Source organism: Ascaphus truei, chromosome 1 (genome assembly GCF_040206685.1).
Source record: "Ascaphus truei isolate aAscTru1 chromosome 1, aAscTru1.hap1, whole genome shotgun sequence".
Lineage (NCBI taxonomy): Eukaryota > Metazoa > Chordata > Amphibia > Anura > Ascaphidae > Ascaphus > Ascaphus truei.
In genome coordinates this window covers 50,526,152-50,539,241 of record NC_134483.1, presented here as the reverse complement: position 1 = coordinate 50,539,241, position 13,090 = coordinate 50,526,152, and the positions used below count along the sequence as shown (strand labels likewise).

The window sequence follows — 13,090 nt, the reverse complement described above, 5'->3', positions numbered from 1 at the left end:
CATGCAAATGGGCACTCACAGTGTGTCACTTTTTGCTTCTTGTCTATTTTAAACACGGATATAATATTGTGTTGCTGTACATTACGGAAAAAAATTTAAAAAAAAAAAAACGCATGACTAATATTAAACTGCTGTTACATAATCTGGCAACATACTGTATAGATAGAAATATTAGTACATTTGTCTACTTGGTCACACCCTGCTTTCTCTTCTATTTGCATTATTAATAGTCACAATACAAATGATTACTGAAATGGTTTTATACTCCTAATAAAGTATACAGTACTCTCTACAAATTCAAAATATTCAGAAAGCTGCTGAAGAGATTGTTCCGAATTTGATGGGTTTTTTTTATCCACGTGTTGGGAATGTTCAAAAGTTCCACTTTTTTTGGTTACAAGAGAGAATATTTAAAAAAAAAATTACTTATTTTCTGATTCCATTTAATTTTTACTTGGACTTTTCCCTTCTGATTTAAGTTGTAATTATACTCCAAATGTTTATTTTGTTTCTAACACTAGCTGCTATAACAGAAACCGTGGCAAATTGGAAGAATGCAGTACGTCAACCCAGACCAGTGGTTTTCAATCTCTTTGTGGTTAAGGCACCCTATAATTATACTGTGAAATTCTGCAGAACCCGACCCTCTAATAGAGCATCTGAGATCATATGCATTGTAAGGAACCCCAGCCCTCTCTAATAGCGCATCTGAGATCAGATGCATTGTAAGGAACCCCAACCCTCTCTAATAGCGCGTCTGAGATCCGATGCATTGTAAGGAACCCCAACCCTCTCTAATAGCGCGTCTGAGATCCGATGCATTGTAAGGAACCCCAACCCTCTCTAATAGCGCGTCTGAGATCAGATGCCTTGTAAGGAACCCCAACCCTCTCTAATAGCGCGTCTGAGATCCGATGCATTGTAAGGAACCCCAACCCTCTCTAATAGCGCGTCTGAGATCAGATGCCTTGTAAGGGCCGTTCTATACAGCATGCGGCCGCGCATGCCTATACAAACGCGCATGCACGTGCCGTTGTAGGTATACTATAGAAGCTGTGAAGGTACAGTGTTCGTTTGTGTTTATGTGTGTATGTGTATGTGTGTGTGATTTATTATTTATTAAGAAAAAAAACATTGGTAAAAATAAAATATTTATTACATTTGTGCAGACACAAATACATACGCACATACATTCAGTGCCGGTAGCGGTGCGAAAAGATGCTTTCCCCGTCTTCGCCGCTGTCTGTCGGTTCCCCTCCCCCTGCCGTGCGCGCGCGACCCTTGTGTAGAAGGGCAGACTCACGTCAGTCAACTAAAATTCCGTGTGCACGGTGTAGCGCGCGCCCGGCACTATAGAACGTGCCTAAGGAACCCAAACCCCCCATAATAGCTCGTCTAAGATCAGATGAATTGTAAATTCTTTTGTATTTGGTCCAATTATCAAATGACCTGAAAATTGACTTTTAGGCATAGCCTGGGAACCCAAGGGTTTCTAGGAACCACTGTTGAAGAACACCAATTCAGAAGATTACCACTTGTTTTAATAAAAGGTTGTACATTTAACACTTTAATAATTGAAAAGATGCATTTCAACTACTTGGTCTGATAAGATACTTGTTTTTAAGTTGTAAAGAAAATTGCAATATCATTGAATTCACACAACACCGATATGTTACAATGGTCCTGCAGCTTACAGCCCTAATAACAGTAGAGTAGAGTAATGAATCATTTATAACAAATGTACAGAGCTGGGTGGAGAAGTGAACTAGCAGAAAACCCTGGAGATCCATAACTCAGAAAGAGGGAATTCTTTGGTGACAAGCTATCCATTCTGTTCACAAGATGTCTTAGCAGGGAAATAAAAACGGCAATTCTAATTCATACCAGACAGTTCACAGTAGAGCAAATTTTTTCTTTAAGTGCCAATGGCTCGCTGGTCCCTCTGGTATTCTGCCCAACAGCAACGCTACCCAGACCTCAGCTGCAGAACAGTGGTATACATACTGGGGGATGTTGATCAAGAACAGCAAACAGGAACACTGCTTCAAAACTGGTGCAAATTACGTCATTTTCACACTGCACGACTCGGCATCACTGTATGAAGGCGCCTTGCTCAAAATTGCTACAATTGCACCGCGAGCGTTTTGGGGAGTGGTTATAAAAGGAGATAGTCAGCAGTATATTACAACTCAGTGAGGCCTATGCTCATTTTAGTGCCCTGCGAGAAGGGGAGTCAGCTGAATACTGTAGCTAGTTGCCATTAACCCCTTTCCCAAACACACCGATAGCGTGTATGTGACAGTTATCACACTTCATGATCTGCCCGATTTTGCAGTTGCGTAGTACGAGATTGCTCCTTTTAGGGAGTCATGTCTAGTAGGCAGAACTGACGACTTTTGAATAGATCAGTGGTTTTCAATCTTTTTTTGGTTAACGAACCCCAGAATTCGATTGTGAAATTATGGGGAACCCCAACCCTCTCACCCCTCCGCACCCCATCTCGTCCCCGCCCCCAGTCCCTCCCCTTTACGCTCCCTCAACCCCACACTCTCTCCCTCCGTTACACTCCCTCTCTTCTATACACATGCACTCCCTCATCCCCTTTCTCTTATACACACACACACACACACACTCACACCGACACTCACTCACACCGACACTCACGAAGACCTCTCTCTCTCTCACTTTAAGACAGCTGCCGGTGTGCGCTCTTGCCCAATTCTTCTTCTCCCTCCTGTCAGTCAGAAGTTGACGTGACTTCCGGCGCCGGCAGGGAGCAGAAGAATAGCGATAACCGGGCGGCTACTGCTGAGCTCGAGAGCCACCGTGTCACTGGCATGTGGGGTGCCGCCAGGTCTGGGGCAGCTGGGAGAGTTGTCCCAGCTATCCCCTCCTTCCCCTGGGCGGCTGTGGAACCCTTGAGGGGAGCTCACGGAACCCCGCCGTTCCCTGGAACCCTGATGGAAAAAACATCTCTGGAATAGATATACAAGAAAAGAAAAACTGCGGCTATAATGCAACGTTCTTAATGAACCATAACACTATATGGTAAGATTACCAAATTGCGATCATCTGTGATTTATGTGCTTTTCTTACATGGCTTCAGCTTATTCCAAGTCAATGCTAGTTTCTGTGCGATAGTGTCCAAATCAGCACAACAGTAGTACAATGTTCAATAATTAACCCACAAGGAGCTAGCATCATATAGTATTCATTTCCTACACAAATCACTGTGCGATTCATATATACAGTGATTTAACCCCTCATAGAAAGGCCCTGTAGATGCCTCCAGCACCTGGGAGGGTGAACAGAGACTACAATTCTTGGTATGCTACAAAGACACCGACATAACCTCGACAAAGTTTAATGGAACAGATGACTCAACCATATGGCCAAGATCCATTAACGTTTTGTTTCTTGTAATGTTGAAATATGATGTAATGTAGTGTGATCCCGAGAGGAAGAGAAATGAACTGGATATAGCTGACTTACAGTATACACACTTAAGTGGAGTCCATCTGGCAAGCAATTAAATGTGAACAAAAAGAAATGCTAAATAAACAGCCCAATATCCAAGAGGTAATTTATAAGTTATCCTTATTTGACATTTCTGGTCAATAAACCGTGGTGTTTTAAAGCCCATGGTTTATGAGGAATTCAACTAATCATGTGGTTTTAAAGTACATTTTTGTCCACATTTTTCATAATGTATATTTGATTAGAAATGAATGGAGATCACCTTGAAGTAGGCGCATGTTATAAAAAGTTATTATGGTTAATGTCAGAACTGCATGTTGTTCAAAATTTTAGTAGCCAGTGATGGTAAGTTCTGATAGACTCATATAGGCCCATTAAAAAGGTACATCAAAGATGAAATTATAGAGGTGTACTGTATGTATTAATGAAATGTGGTGCAATTCTGGGGCAAAAACACACCATGTGCAAGTAAGAAAAGCCTTACAAACTCTCCATTACTGCAGCAAGTAGCTAAACATTAACTCTGAATTATCGCATGATATTTAAGCTGCAGACCAAGCAATATCCCACATGTGTATTTTTTTTTTTTTTTAATAAATCAGTTCTGTACTATGAGAAAATACTTGTAACATTTAAAAAAAAAAAAAAAAACCTCTGAATTACATTTTTAATGTATTATAAAGCAACAAGCATTTTTTGTTTCTATAGCAACCATTTACAAAGTCAAGTGCCCTTCCTCTTCTTAAGCAGGCTCTGGCACACCCCTTTCTGAGCCCTGCCGTCTCTCTAGCAGTGCACCAAATTGTATCTAGTGACTGCCTGGTCACATGATCGTCCCCACAAAACTTTACCTCTTTGGTCCTCTCCTTCTGCACGGACAGTGAATTAGTGAACCCCCGAGCCAGATCTTCGCCAATCTCTCACAGGAGAATGGATCGATCGGCAATTTAGCTAATAACTTATTGTGTGGATTGTATTGATTCACATATTAAAAGGGGGAAAAAAAAATTATATTTAAAAAAAATAATAATAATTCATGGCAGCTTAGACTGCTGCTTTGAGATAAAAAAAATAAAATAAAAAAAATGTAATATCCAAGAACATTTTTTTAATGCAGTGACAAAAAGTCACCATGTGCTCCGAATGTGAAATGAGTGTTTGCTCTCAGTCTCTCTTTCCCCTATTCAATACGTTTGGAAGTGGCCAGCACATCGCTAATGAGATATCAACTTCCATGTTACAATGGATTAAGAATTTCAGTATCGAAATTAAAGTTAAGGCTTGTAATATAGTGTGTGCGGCCATGCGCGTGCACGTGCCGCACACTTTTTGTGTGTATACTGTGAGCGAGTGAGGTACTGTGTGTATGTATGTGTGTATAAGTGTATGTATGTGTACGTATATGTGTGTGTATGTATGTGAGTATGTGTGTATTAAATAGGTTTGTAATAAATAAATACATTAATAAATTATTTATTAATAGTACATACATACATACACACATACTGTACATACATGCATACACACATACATAAACACACACACACACACACTTCAGCGGTGCAAATGAATTATTTTCTTCATCCTCCCCCCTGTCGGCTGGTTCCACACTCCGTGTCGTGCACGCGTGCGGCACCATTATAGCCTCAGCCATCTATAAATGCCGCACGCTTGCACGGCGCAGAAAGCGCACGCAGTATAGAACAGCCCTTAGGTGGGTTTGATTTGCAGTTGCCCTGAAATCGTATCAGTGGTAACAGTTTAGCCCTATAATAAAGAAGCACTAACTGAAGAGTAACAATGCAATGCGGGCCAGGCATTTATTTCTGCAAAATAATGTTCTAAATAAACAAAACCAGAACAATATTAACCCCTCCAGTGCCAGAGGCCTGCTGTGTACTTAAGGGAACATAACATCCCACATTTTAAATATTCCAGTGGCCAAACACAGATTACAAAATCCCCTCCTCCAATTTATGAATGTCGCCACGGGTAATAAATTCTCCATTAGGTCATGGGGAAATTTAAAACACAGATGAAAATCTACAAACTCGGTCAATGCTGCCCTAACAAGCCATCTGCACAGACCGTACACGCGACAAGAAATGTATTGGGATCTGATTGGTAATGTGCAGATTATCTTTGTAATTGTACGCGTGCTGGCGTTTGGCTTTTACGGTGAGCGATTCATATATAACTCAATTTGATGCTTTCCTACTTTTGGACTGGCTCATCAGTTCGCTTTCCTGCACAATAAAAAGGTGTTATATGTTCAGAAGTCATCTTTAGGAATGGTTTGTTTTCCGTTGAAGTGCCATTTTATTGTTTTATGTACAATACGCAAACGTTTTTACGTCACCTATACCACAGCAAAGTCTTTAAGAAAACAAATATAAAACACAGTGTACACAGAAGAATAGAGACATCTAAAAAACACGGAAAAAAGGAACTGTTAGCCACTTTACTAGTCCTGTGATACCCAATTAAAGAAAACCAACTGAAACGGAAAACACATTTTAGTTGATGATTCATGGAAAGTATAGTGTGTGGTTATGAATTAAAGGGGGGTATGTATCATGTGTCACAATACTTCAAAACAGATGTGAATGGCATTCTGACTATCATGGTGCTTTGCTGCAATGTTGTTCCAGTTGTGGCAGTGTACGGGAGAGGTTATAGTAGACAGAGGAGCAGATAGTCAGCACAATATTATAATGATAAAAATGTGCATATACTATATAACTGGTGCTGTAATCTGGCATAAAAATACGTTGGTATGGTCTCACGTGCTAATCTGGCTTTTTACATCTGACGCAGAGGTTAACATAATTAATAATGATTAATAATAATGGCTGCTGAGTGTGAAGAAGGGGGGGTGAATTGCGGGAGGGGGGTAATGTAGTGAGAGGGGAGAGTGTGAGAGGAGAGAGGGGTTGTAAAAGAGGAAGTGAGGAAGAGAGAGAGGTGTGATAGACAGGGGCGAGGAGGGGAGAGCGAGTGTGAAAGAGAGGGGGGGGGGAGGGAGACAGAAGGGGGCAGAGAAATGCATGGGGAGGAGGGTTCACGCAAGACTGCCGACACAGGGGCCCGGTCGAAATCTAGTCCTGGGCCCCAGGAAATCTGTCGACAGACCCATCAGTGGGGATTTACATCAGAAAACGTCACGCACAGCTGCTTTGGACTATAAACCCTCAATGACATAACCCCTGGAAGATTACATTGCCCAAAGTATTTTGTGCTAATTAAAGCTGCAGACCAAGCAATATCCTACATGGCTTTTTTTTTTTTTTTTTAAACTAAATCAGTTCTGTATTATGAGAAAATACTTGTAGCATTTTTTTTTCCAATTCAAAATGAATTTTTTTGTGCATTTTAACTTAACAAGCTTTTTTTGTTTCTATAGCAACCATTTACAAAGTCACATCCCCTTCTGAAACAGGCTCTGGCACACCCCTTTTTGAGCTCTGCCATCTCTCTAGCAGTGCCCCAAATGTATCTAGTGACTGTCTGGTCACATGATCTTCCCCACAGAACTTTGCATCTTTAGTCCTCTTCTGCAGCACTGACAGCCATTTAGTGAACCCCCGAGCCAAATCTTCGCCGATTGATCACAGGAGAACGGATCGATCAGCAACTTCGGGAATTACTTATTGTGTGGAATTTATTGATGCACCACTCTACACGTTTCACCTGTCAATCATTCGGCTTCCTCCTGGGTAGAGTGATACTGCCCAGATTGTGACGAGACCGTGGAGGAAGACGTTTCCATACCATGCATCCATTGCGATCGCTGAGTCGGAATTGACGTCTCCGTTCTACCATTGGAGCCGGAGTGACGTCACCAGCAGGCGCCCATGTGACCGTGCGATCCAGCTGGAGCCCCTGACGGAGGTGGTGTGGTGAGAGACAATGTGATCTGTCCTCCCGGTCGTTACTATCAGCCTACTTGGCACATATGCTGTTTTATGTTGGCTACACTGTAAGTGTGCATTTTAAAGATTTATAAATATCGTTTTATACCATATGATGTGTTATGTGTGCACTCTCTCTCGCTGAGGGTTCAACCTTGAAGGTGACGGAGCCTGTACAAGCATCACATCCACAACCCAGAGTGGTCTAAACTGCTTGAAAACCTCTTTTTTCCTGCGAATAGATGAGGCATAGGAGCCAAGATTCACTAGGGAACTAATTCCACATGTGCTGTTCCTCTACACTTACAGTTTTTTTCTTGTGTTTTTTTCCCCCTATGCTCCCCTGGATCGTGAGACAACCTAGAAATGTATTACATTGATTATACCAGTGTCTGGATAATCTTTATTTTACTGGCCACATCCATACAACATAGTTAAATCATTCCTGTTTTAGGCAAGAACTCCTGGACATTATGTTCCCAGAGTTAACATTATATCCTCAAAGCTAATTATATGAGAAACCAACATCAAAACGACATCTCATCAACATAAGCTAATGCCAAGTTATTGAGGGATAATGTCACATCATCTTCCAATAACATGACGTTATGTCACATATTCAGACCCTATGAAGGTCTAAAGCTCAAGTTGAGAGTAGAGGGAAATAATACTGGGAAAGAACACTATGGTCATTAAATTATGCCCGACTGGTGTCACACACACCCATCCAGACCCAGTAAAAGCCCTATTACAGGGTCTGAATGGGAGTAACGGCCAGTTTAGATATGGCTTACAGTTACCTTCCTCAAGTCCCCTCGTTAAGCTGATCTGATTTAAGTGGATATGTGATGTTATGATAATACCTCATGTGCATGTCATTATTACCAACGTCTGTGTTAGTTAACGTTATGCTTTTTATGGGAGTACACGACCCAACTTTGTTATTGTCCTTTGAGGATACACCATTAGTCTAAACGTGACATTAAGTTAGGCCAACGTCACGGACATAATGGAGCTTTGTAGATCTGGGCCTTTTCCTCCAAATTGGCTACAAAATCGACATGCACAAACACTTCATATTGTTGGATCACTTCACGGTTTTTGAGGGGTGCAGATCTCTTCAAACCAAGTGCCTAAAAACTTAGAGACATTCCAACAGTGAATGTAAAATATGAAAGAGCATTGGCTAATTTTAGCCTGGCCAACTCTCCCAATAGATCAGGGAAACTCCCACATACGAAGTGAAACATTATTCCTTCCTAATAGCTTCCCACTACTACACATTGAGAAAGTAAGAAGCTAAGTGCACGGTCGCTCCCTCCTAAACATGAGCTACATGTACTGGATCATATGATGACTACAGTACATGGATAAACACATACAGGAATGCACATTGTACAGTATGCACTGATAAAAGGCTATTATAATTTGCTCCAATTTAGTAGTATACAGTACTTTTTTTTACATTGTGTTTGGTAGATTAGTGGTGTAAGAAGTACAAGTGAAAACATGCAAACCAATGAACAAAATAAAGTACAGATAGAGCACATTCATGGTCAGTTTCACATACAGAAGCAAGCAATTTTTTTTTTAAACAAATGATCAACAGAGTAAAGTATAATTCCATAAGACACTGTATAGCAATGGAGAAACCATAGGACTGTTTCCCTTGATTGGCTCAGAAGGTGTCTCATGGAATAAATCTGCTTAGTAAATATTGGTCAGTGCAATTTAAATGTTACCTGGTAATTATTGTTCGTGTCCTTCTCTGATTTGTCTAAAAATTGTGTCAATTAGCTACATTTAGGCCCAGATTAACTAAGCCGTGCTATGCCATAAGACACTATACGCCCCATTCACTCGAATAGGCTATACAAAAGTGTTTCAAGTGTTAGAAGGTTTTATATAATTTTGGACTTAACCTATTAAACATGCCACTGTCATTAATTGACTTTGATCCAAGGAGGGAGTGCATAGATCCCAATGTATTTTAAAAATCCTAACCCATAAAGCTTCTGCATTTCATTGCACCACATACTAAACTTATCTGGGAATTAAACATTGACGGGACCAAAACGCAGATCGCACGGGCAATAAATATTATTATTATTTATTTACAAACACGAGTGTGCTGGATTTTCTGCCCCAGATACATACAGGGCATTTTTGTGATGGTACTGTCTGATACTCAGTACTGGCAACTCTGTGTCCCCTGCTGGAGGTTTTTTTCCTGCTTGCCGAGGCCGTCAATCCCTCCTGCCCCTGCCTGTTTCCCCACCCCACCACATGGCTGAGCTCTACAGAGCAGCTCCAAACAGACCGGGGCAGTCCTCTTCACCCCACCCCTTCCCTATCATTCGTAGAGAGTGGAAGTGTGTGTGTGTCTGTGTTTTCTCTCTGGGAACACCCCCTTCCTCCTAAAACACCCCTTTGTTTTCTGATCCCTCCCTCTGCAAAAATCTTTCAATTATGTGAACCGTAGTTTGCGCGCACATACTGTAGTTTGCGCGTGCAGACCATAGGTCGCGCATGCTCAGAACGGCAAAAATGCCGATTTGCGCATGCAAAAATGACTAGTGAAAATCGCCGGAAAGCGGATCCGGCGATTTTCACTATACAGAAGGCCCCTGGAACGGAACCCGCCGTATACCCGGGGCCCTCCTGTATCTCTCATATGAATCAGTACGGTGACTCAATCTCAGAATCACTCCATACACATATATACTTAAAAAACTATACTAACAGTGTGAACGCTGCACAAACAAAGAATAACTTTTATCTCTGTCGGCCTCCCAATCATGGGTACTGGCCTGTAGATCCTGGTGTGCTAGCACAATCGTTGGAGCTGATAAACAGTGTGTGTGTGTGTGTGTGTGTGTAGGTCTGGTGCTTCACAAAGAATAAACTGTGATGGCAATATAACTGCATCTTATATCCTTTGTGGGTTAGCTCACCCACTCAAACCTGGTGTAATTCCTGCACAGCTGGGCTCCCTAATATATCTCTCTGTAGTAGCCTCTGCCTGCCTGCTTCCTTTTGCACGGTCAGGTCCTGGTCCCTGCTGCATGCACTGGTCCAGAGGGGAAAATCTCTCTCTCTGCAGTTACCGATCTCTTAGGCGTCCTGCATGGACTCTCTGTGCAGGATGGGCCTGCACACCCTCACTCCCTCAGCTCCCTTTCCAACTGTCACCAACTGTCATTTCACTTGCTAAGCACAGTCACATGGTCCAGTGGAATGTAATTCTTAAAGGGGCCATGTCCTGTTCTGATAGCAGACACTGGGGGTTACACACATATATAATGTTTTCAGAGATTGCTACAGAGCCCCCTATGAATTGCATAACATTTATTTAAAAACAAGACAACCATGATTGCATTTGTATTTTTGGGAAAAGGTAAACTGAAAACATGTGTTGTACAAATCATAAACATACATTCAGATGCAGCTGAAAAGTAGCAAAGATAGCCCTCTATTAACTAAAGAAAGGCCATTACTTAAGAACTGACATAACTAATGCGTTACTCAAACAAGTCATTACTGTGTTTATTCCTTGTGCGGAAGTACAGATTAAGTGTTTTTTTGTTTGTGTATCCAAGTGATATAAAACATACCGACAGGGGTAGACAGAAATATGAATGTCAGTCTCCAATGTGGCCGGTCAGCGAAAAGCCGCATCAGGCATGAAAACTGAAAAGCACGGTCGTCAGACATGGTGCACACAGCACAGGGGCTACATTTAGATGCCCTAAATTTTTCCACCCCTGATACACAGGGAGAGCCTATTATCACTCACTATGGCTGAAACGAGGGGGCTGGGGGGATGGATGCAGTCACTGATCTCATAATTTATGACATATTTTCATAGTACAGGGGAACCTCACTATCCATCGGCTCGTTTAATTACTATTGGATCATCCGAGGGATGACAATGCATTGCCGCGAACGCATTATCCGACGTCGGAATGGATTATCCACCGCTCGTTCGCATGGGATTCGCATTCCGACGTTTTCACTAGCCCCGGCAGTTAACGGTATGGATTGCGTCGGATAACGGAGGACCACCTACACTGTATATGGTTTTCAAAACAATAGTCATATTGACAAATGCTGCTACTTTCTATACAAAAGATCGGCCTATTACAGTTGCAAGAGATATACTGTATATTACATTTAAAAAAAAAAGTGTGTGAAGGTAGAATAGAAACCATGTGACACAAATATCATCCCATACATTATCTCTATTCTGCTTTGTCACGTTCCCGGTCTCCTCGTTTTTTTTCCCTTCCCTATTTGGGATTAGCTGCCCAAACTCCAAACTGTTTTCCTGCGCAACAATTCTTTTATTCCCCATGTCCAGACTTGCATCCCAGTGTAAAAGTTACAATGAGCAAAGTTTGCACTAAGAAATTACACCAGGTAACTGTATACACACACACACACACACACACACAAAATAAATTAGAACGTCCATGTTTCCTACAGGTTAATCAATGTGTATTTTAAGGTTGCTCCACTCTATAGCAGGGCATCTCCAGTCCTTAAGGCAGGGGTGCGCAAACTGGGTGCGCGGCGGTTACAGCAGCCTCGCGCTCTTCTCCAAGGCATTTAAATTAAATGCTGGGGAGTGAACGCGGGGCTTCCGTCGTCTCCTAACTGGTTTCCGGCGGCTTCCAGCGATGTGTTGTCAGAAGATGACGGACACCAGGTATGAGGGGGGTGGGTTCAGAATATCCCCGCTTCAGCACAGGTGTTTCAATCAGTGGCTCAGTCTTTGACCTGTACTGAAGCAGGGATATCCTGAAAACCTGAACTGTTGGTAGCTCTAGTGCAGGGAAGCGCCAACTTTTAGTGCTGTGCCCCCTGTCTCTCTCGCCCCCCCCCCACCTACCTTCATCCGTGTCAGATGACACTGCGGGGTCATGTGACGTCACACCATGTGACCCGCGACGTCATTTTACGCATGTGATGTTACATCACATGGCGCCACGGCGTCATTTGACTCCGCATTACCATGGCGATGCAACACTGTGGGCTAATCCGATAAGTAAACAGTTGCAGAGGCCTCACGCGATCCCCTGGCATGTAATTTAAATGCCTGGGGGAAGAGTGCGGGGCCTCTGCAACCGCCCGCACCCCCCCAGCAAAATCCCCACCCCCCACTTTGCGCACCGCTGCTCTAGTGGACTGAAGTTGCCCAACTGCTCTATACCAAGCTGTTATAATGTTAATACGACAAGAGTCAAATGCATTTGCTGTAAACGCGCTGTAAAACAACAGCCGTCATTCTCTTATGGGGATCCAGGTTACAGCGGAGAAGAAGCAAAGAGTGAAACGCGGCAAGTGTTCATTTGCATGTCCTTACCCAGAATCCCTAGCTGCAGTGGAAGCACTATATGCTGTGCGATTATGGGATAGGGCAGGTTTGTCCGTTTGTGGACCACATGCAAACGTGATCATAAGTGTTCTTTATCATTGTGTAAAATTGTACAATGTGTAATTGCTGGCGAGAGGGCAGTGGTACATTCATTTATTCCAATGTAAGTGGTTTCCAGTTAGCAGAGCAAACTAATTCTTTGGTTGGGTCAGCCTGTCTATTTTTCAAACAATTATAGATGACCCTGCCATGTATTTCCGGTCAGGAAAAGCCAGAGTCTCTTATCAGTTTCTGTCAGCATACAGTCATATGTTCTCATGAGAAT

The 13,090-nt window shown here is 42.4% G+C and overlaps 1 protein-coding gene across 5 annotated transcripts in view; it reads right to left on the bottom strand.

The window, feature by feature from the left end:
- The window catches only part of RAI14 (retinoic acid induced 14), a 165,502-nt gene that overhangs the window by 96,126 nt on the left and 56,286 nt on the right, over positions 1–13,090 (bottom strand). Inside the window, exon 1 of one of the 5 annotated variants that reach the window (XM_075587845.1) lies at positions 10,343–10,586. The exons of the other annotated variants lie outside the window; for them this stretch is intronic. The gene's annotated coding sequence lies outside the window, so the exon portion shown is untranslated. Of the gene's footprint in view, positions 1–10,342; positions 10,587–13,090 lie in introns of those variants that run through there. 5 annotated transcript variants of the gene reach the window in all.